At 44.4% G+C, this 6701-nt stretch overlaps 1 long non-coding RNA gene across 1 annotated transcript in view; it reads right to left on the minus strand.

Annotated features, from left to right (window-relative positions):
• LOC127690450 (uncharacterized) overlaps positions 1-6512 on the minus strand; it is a 52802-nt gene extending 46290 nt beyond the window's left edge. The window contains exon 1 of the long non-coding RNA XR_007979142.1: positions 6420-6512. This is a non-coding gene — a long non-coding RNA (uncharacterized LOC127690450). The remainder of the gene's footprint in view (positions 1-6419) is intronic.
• Between the last annotated feature and the right edge of the window lie 189 nt (positions 6513-6701).

Consider the following 6701-nt stretch of genomic DNA (forward strand, 5'->3'; position numbering starts at 1 on the left):
CTGAGGCAGGTGGATCTCGGTGAGGCTTAGGCTAGCTGAGAATACACAGTGAAGATCTGGTCTCAATAATAAATAAAAAAGAGAAACTCTTTCTCCACAAGGTGGAAAGTGAAAACGGATTCTCTTCCCGCTGCCATTTGCACGGGGGAGTCAGGCTGCTCCACAGCCTTCTGTGCACAGCCAGCTAGGAGAGAGTGATCTCCCAGCAGTGCTTTCACTTCTGAGCATAGAGTTGAAATCTCCACCTTCTCTCCAGAGGGGAACAGATGGGAGCGCACAGGATGGATGATCAATGGAGCAGCTGGGGCAGAGGTCTTCAGGCTGCCCTGGGCACCAGGGAGCCAGGCAGCTCCACAGCCTTCTGTGCACAGACCCTGACAGAAAAGTTGGTCTCCCAGGAGTACGGACACAGGTTTACAGGCCCACAGGAGGGACAAGCTCCAGCCAGAGACAGCAAGACCAACTAGCACCAGAGATAACCAGATGGCAAAAGGCAAGCACAAGAACCCTACCAACAGAAACCAAAGCTACTTGGCAACATCAGAGCCCAGTTCTTCCACCACAGCAAGTCCCAGATATCTCAACACATTGGAAAAGCAAGAGTTAGATTTAAAATCATATCTCATGGTACTAATAGAGGGATTCAAGAAAGACTTAAATAACTCCCTTAAAGAAATACAGGAGAACATCGGTCAACAGGTAAAAGCCCTTAAAGAGGAAACACAAAAATCCCTTAAAGAGATACAAGAGATCATGGGTCAACAGGCAGAAGCCCTTAAAGAAGAAACACAAAAATCTCTTAAAGAATTACAGGAAAACACAAACAATCAAGTGAAGGAACTGAACAAAACCATCCAGGATCTAAAAGTGGAAGTAGAAACAATGAAGAAATCACAAAGGGAGACAACTCTGGAGATAGAAAACCTTAGAAGGAATTCAGGAGTCATAGATGCAAGCATCAACAACAGAATACAAAAGATAGAAGAATCTCAGGTGCTCAAGATACCATTGAAAACATTGACTCAACAGTCAAAGAAAATGCAACATGCATAAAGCTTGTAACCCAAAACATCTAGGAATTCCAGGACACAATGAGAAGATCAAACCTAAGGATTATAGGTATAGAAGAGAATGAAGATTTCCAATTTAAAGGGCCAGTAAATATCTTCAACAAAATTATAGAAGAAAACTTCCCTAACCTAAAGAAAGAGAGTTCATGAACATGCAAGAAGCCTACAGAACTCCAAACAGACTGGACCAGAACAGAAACTCCTCCCGGCACATAATAATCAGAACACCAAATGCTCTAAACAAAAAAAGAATATTAAAAGCAGTAAGGGAAAAAGGACAAGTAACTTATAAAGGCAGACCTATCAGAATTATACCAGACTTCTCACCAGAGATAATGAAAGCTAGAAAATCCTGGGCAGATCTCATACAGACCCTAAGAGAACACAGATGCCAGCCCGGACTTCTATACCCAGCAAAATTCTCAATCACCATAGATGGAGAAACCAAGATATTCCATGATAAAACCAAATTTACACAATATCTTCCCACAAATCCAGCCCTACAAAGGATAATAGATGGGAAATGCCAACACAAGAAGGGAAACTACACCCTAGAGAAAGCAAGAAAGTAATCTTCTTCCAACAAACCCAAAAGAAGATAACCACACAAACACAAAAATTACATCAAAAATAACAGGAAACAATACTCACTATTCCTTAATATCTCTTAATATCAATGGACTCAATTCCCCAATACAAAGACAGACTAACAAATATTTTTCATTTAAATCTTCAATTTTATCAGAAAATGTTTGTAATTCCTCTTTCAATTAATTTAATAATTTATGTCTACCATTTTATCTGCATTGTTTTTCTTGATACTCTTCAATTTTAACATGTTTTTCTATATATTCTATTTTATCAGAAATGTTTTTCATGTAAATCTCTGATTTTATCACAAAATGTTTTTAATTCCACCTTCAATTAATTTAGAAAGGTTTATGTCTACCATTTTATCTATATAATTTTCCATGATAATCTTCAATTTTAATGTGTTTTTCTATATATTTCTTCAATTTTATCAGAAATATTTTCTATGTAAATCTTCAACTTTATCAGAAAGTGTTTGTAATTCCACTTTCAATCAACTTAGGAATATTTTTATCTCTACCATTATTATAAAAATTATAAAGATTATTATTATTATCTATATAAAATTTTCCATGACAATCTTCAGTCTAATGTTTTTTTACATTTTTCTACAACTTTATCAGAAATATTTTCTATGTAAATCTTCGACTCTATCATAAAATGTTTCTACTTCCCTTTTCAATTAATTTAGCAATGTTTTTATGTCTACCACTTTACTCTTTAATTTTCCATGAAAATTGTCTATTTTAATGTGTTTTTCTATATATCTCTTCTATTTTATCAGAAATATTTCCATGTAAATCTTCAATTTTATCATAAAATGTTTTTACTTTCTTTTTCAATAAAATAAAAATAAAGAAAGAAAGAAAGAAAAAGAAAATGGATTCCCAAACATCCTCTGATCTCCACACTGGTGCTGAGGCATGCCTGCACTCATACACAAATATAAACCAATCAATAAATCAATAAATCAATCAAAAAATCAATAAATAGGGCTGGACTATAGCTCAGAAATAGAGTACTTGCCTAACATATATGAATGAGGTCCTGGGTTCATCTCCTGCACTAGAAAATTAGGTATTTATACATACTTGTATGTGTGTGTGTGTGTGTATATATATATATATATATATAATATTATATTACATTTCATTCATTTATGCTGCCTGCTTTGAAACACAACATAATTATTGCAATTAGGAACAGAAAAGAGAAAAACTAAAGCTTACATGAGGCCTATGATGTTCGCCACCGTTACACCAGAGGGTAGGATCGTGGGTAGTTAGTTTCACTTATGATTTTCTTTGTGAGCCACTGTGTTCGCTGACTTTTCTCAATTGTATGAATTATTTTTATTAGCAAGGAGAACCACACTAAGAAGATCTCAGATGTTTTGGACACAAACACACTGGACTGTTTTCATTAAGAGGTTTTCTGTAAACCCCTTGGAAGTTGTCTCTAAACGACGTCTAGAAAATATAAGTGTATACTAGAAAATATAAGTGTATACTAGAAAATAAACATGTATACTAGAAAATATATGTGTATACTAGAAAATATACGTATATACTAGAAAACATACGTGTATACTAGAAAACATACGTGTATACTTCTGAAAATGACTAAACGTCGGCAACACCCATTCGTGAAAAGAAAAGCCCACCCACACTCAATTCCAGATCTTCCGAGCCCAGCCCGCCATTAGTCTATCATCCTAACTTAAAATTCTGCAAACTCCTCTATGTGGACACTGAAACCCTAACTACTCATTTCCTGCACGTTTTACTCAAATAGGCGGCAATGTGTAAACTATGGTCATGTCCGCTCACCTCTGCCTCAGAGCCCTGGGAAGCGTCCTTTCATATTTTTCTTTGCTCAGTGCAGGGATCACTTGCCTCCATCAGGCTAGGTAAATGCTCGACCACTGCGCTACCATCTCCTGTTTTCGTTCCCTTTTTATTTAAATAAAAGTATGTGTGGGATAGCCTTGAACTCACTTTGTAGTCTTGGAAGGCCTTGAGTTTACAATACTCCTGCCTGAACCTCGCATCGGGCCTGCCATGCCCTCTGTGTGGCCTCTGGAGTGTGGAGAGGCTGGAATTCCCTTGCCCATCTCCTCCCCTTTCCTTTCCCTCTGGGTGGCTGAGATACCTTGCATGGGACTACATCTCCCACCCAGGAAGTCCCTCTATTAACTCTTGTCGAGTTGCCCATTTGTGTGTGTGTGTGTGTGTGTGTGTGTGTGTGTGTGTGTCAGCACACAGGCATGGAGGTCAGAGGACAACCTGCAGGGGTCACTTGTCCCCATGCACCATGTGTGTGTCAGAGATCAAATTCAGCGTTTCGGGCTTGGTGGTAAGGCTGTTTACCTGCTAAGCCCCCTCAATGGCCCTTCGAGTGTGAACTCTAAAGAGTGTCATGGCTTTCAGCGTCTGGTCCTTTTAAGAAAACTTTCATAGATTGTTCAGGTCCTGACCAGGTTTTTAAATGACACCTTGACCCCTGAGGTCACAGTCTGAGAACTCTCAGTGACCATCTGGAGAAGGCCCTTTATATCGCAAGCAAACTGGGGTCTACGGGAGAGCCTGCACCTCAAACACACGGCGACAATGACTGAGCCAGGACTCACATCCCAAGCTTCAACGCTGAGCCCAACCTCACGTGTCCCAGACTAGCTACTACCTTGCAGGACCCAGAAGCCTTTGTGCAGACTCTTCCCTCAGCCTAGCAAACCCACCCCGCAATAACTGGGAAGCCGCTCATCTCTCCAGTGCCCTTCCTCCCTCCTCGATTTCCTCACAAGTTGTAATGGCTACGTTTTCTCTACAGCCCCCTCAGGCTGGCCCTTCCCACATCCTGTCCTAATGTCCCTAGAGAGACTGCCTTATGCTCTTAAGGAAACAGTCCTGGGCTGGGTGATCAAAAAGGCAGGCAGCTTCAGGGGCATCTCTGCTCTAAGGGCTGGGATTGCCCACTGCTCTAAGAGGAAGGACCCTCCCTCCCCCAGCTCTCTACCCTCTCTACCGTAGAGAGGACCCACTACGTGCATTCCTTCAGGTGCCTTTGTCCTCCTCGCCGCTCAGGCTCTGTGTGTCTACCTGTTCTACAGAACAAGTTCCTTTTGGGCAAATGAAATAAGAGACAGGTGGCATGTAAGAAAAAGGACATCCACCTGCCGGGAGTCCTGGAGGCGCAAACCTCACTGTTGGTGAGCTCGGCAGCTGGAGAATGCACCTCTTACCTCAGTGATCCTCAGGTAAAACAGGCTGGGTTAACATGTGTCCTTGTGTTCTCACTTTTACCCTGCGGTCAAACAGGCTCAGTGCCACGCACAGCAGCAACGGAAGAGAAAGTAGGAGTCGGAACTGTGGGCTAGCTATAGGGAGAGAGACAGCTGCGGCGGAGAAGGCTGGTCACTTCAGAGAGCCTTCACATTACAGCCCTGTGGGAAAGCATGGGCTGAGCCTGGGGGGCAGGGCTCACACTGGGAGGGAGCACGCCATAGTTCACAAGCCCAGCATGTCCTCATGGGGCAGCTTCCAGACACCCTGAGCTGCATGGAGACAGGAGCTCAGAATGGAGAAGTAGCTTGCCTAAGACTCCCCCTCAGAATTTAAGCCAGCTTCTAGACTCCATGTTGTTTCTACCCGACTATGACAGTTGCCACTGGAAACTAACAACCACGGATTGTAGAACCTTCCCTCTGAGCCAGTGTTTGTGCAAATACTTCATGGGGCATGTCATAAGGTAGTCTTCTTCTTTTTTTTTTTTTTTGGTTTTTTCGAGACAGGGTTTCTCTGTGTAGCCCTGGCTGTCCTGGAACTCACTCTGTAGACCAGGCTGGCCTCGAACTCAGAAATCCGCCTGCCTCTGCCTCCCAGAGTGCTGGGATTACAGGCGTGCGCCACCACCGCCCGGCTATAACGTAGTCTTCTTAAATGCATCACACAAGGGGAATTTAGGGAATTTGCCTCCTTGACTCAGTTTCACCATATATGTGAGAGGCTGGTGCTGTTCCAAAGGAGGCAATAGGGAGCCTGCTGAGGGCCTGGCCCTTTTGGTGTTCAGGGTAAGCGCCCTGGAAGCCTGACCTCTGCTTCCCCCAAGAGGTCAAGCTGATGTCCTCCCACCAAGAGCCAAATCCTCTAGGTCCCAAGACAGAAAATCCCTCCTCTGAAGGCACCCGGCACCCCTTCCCTCTACAATCTCCATGGGTAGATATCTGAAGGAGGGCTGCCCTGGGGTCACCCAACTCCCCTATGCTACACAGAAACCAACTGAAGACCCCAACTCGACAGGACTCGCTTAAGGTCACACTGCAAAGGCCACACTCAAAGGGCAGGTGCTGGAGGCCCAGCGCCCCTCCCTCCCTCAGTCCCTTCACTCCCTCCACTCCCAGGGAAGGAGTGAAGCTAGGTCAGGAGTGCTCCCCCCAGGCTGGGTAGAGAAGATGGAAAGCCAGCCTGAGCTGGTCGTGCTCAAGGTTGACAGCACAGAAGATTCCAGTGACTAAGATATTCAGTCATTCAACCAATGTATCCACCCTTCAGATTTCAGTCATTCAGCCAAGGCTGGTCTCCTGCTAAATGCCCTCACATTCTGCGGCCCCTCCCTGATCTCCTCCTATCCTCAGCCGCGCCCCCCCCCTCCTTGTGGCTCCTTTACTGCCTTCTCCCATCCCCCATCCAAAGGGGCAGGTGTTGGAATCACTGAGGAGTGACCCAGAAAAGAAGAATACAGCAGCTCTCCAGAGGTTACCTGGTGTCACCGAGGCAATAGGGCAGAGTGTGTCCCGCAGGCCGCTGAGGTTCTGAACTGGCCTAGGGGGCTCGTCCCCCTCCCCCACCTTTGCCTCCACCAAGCAGCAGCATGGAAAACCCAGCCAGCTCAGCTGACTTCCTCTTGTGTCATGGAAAGTACGGGTGATAGGACAGGAAACTGCCACCCTGGGGTCTGGGGTCCAGGGCCAGAGGCCTAGAGGGATGCAAGGGCAGAAACCTTGTGAGGTAATTACCAGGGAGCCAGTGGCAGGGGAGGGGC

This window comes from Apodemus sylvaticus, chromosome 1 (assembly GCF_947179515.1).
Source record: "Apodemus sylvaticus chromosome 1, mApoSyl1.1, whole genome shotgun sequence".
In the NCBI taxonomy this organism is placed as follows: Eukaryota; Metazoa; Chordata; class Mammalia; order Rodentia; family Muridae; genus Apodemus; species Apodemus sylvaticus.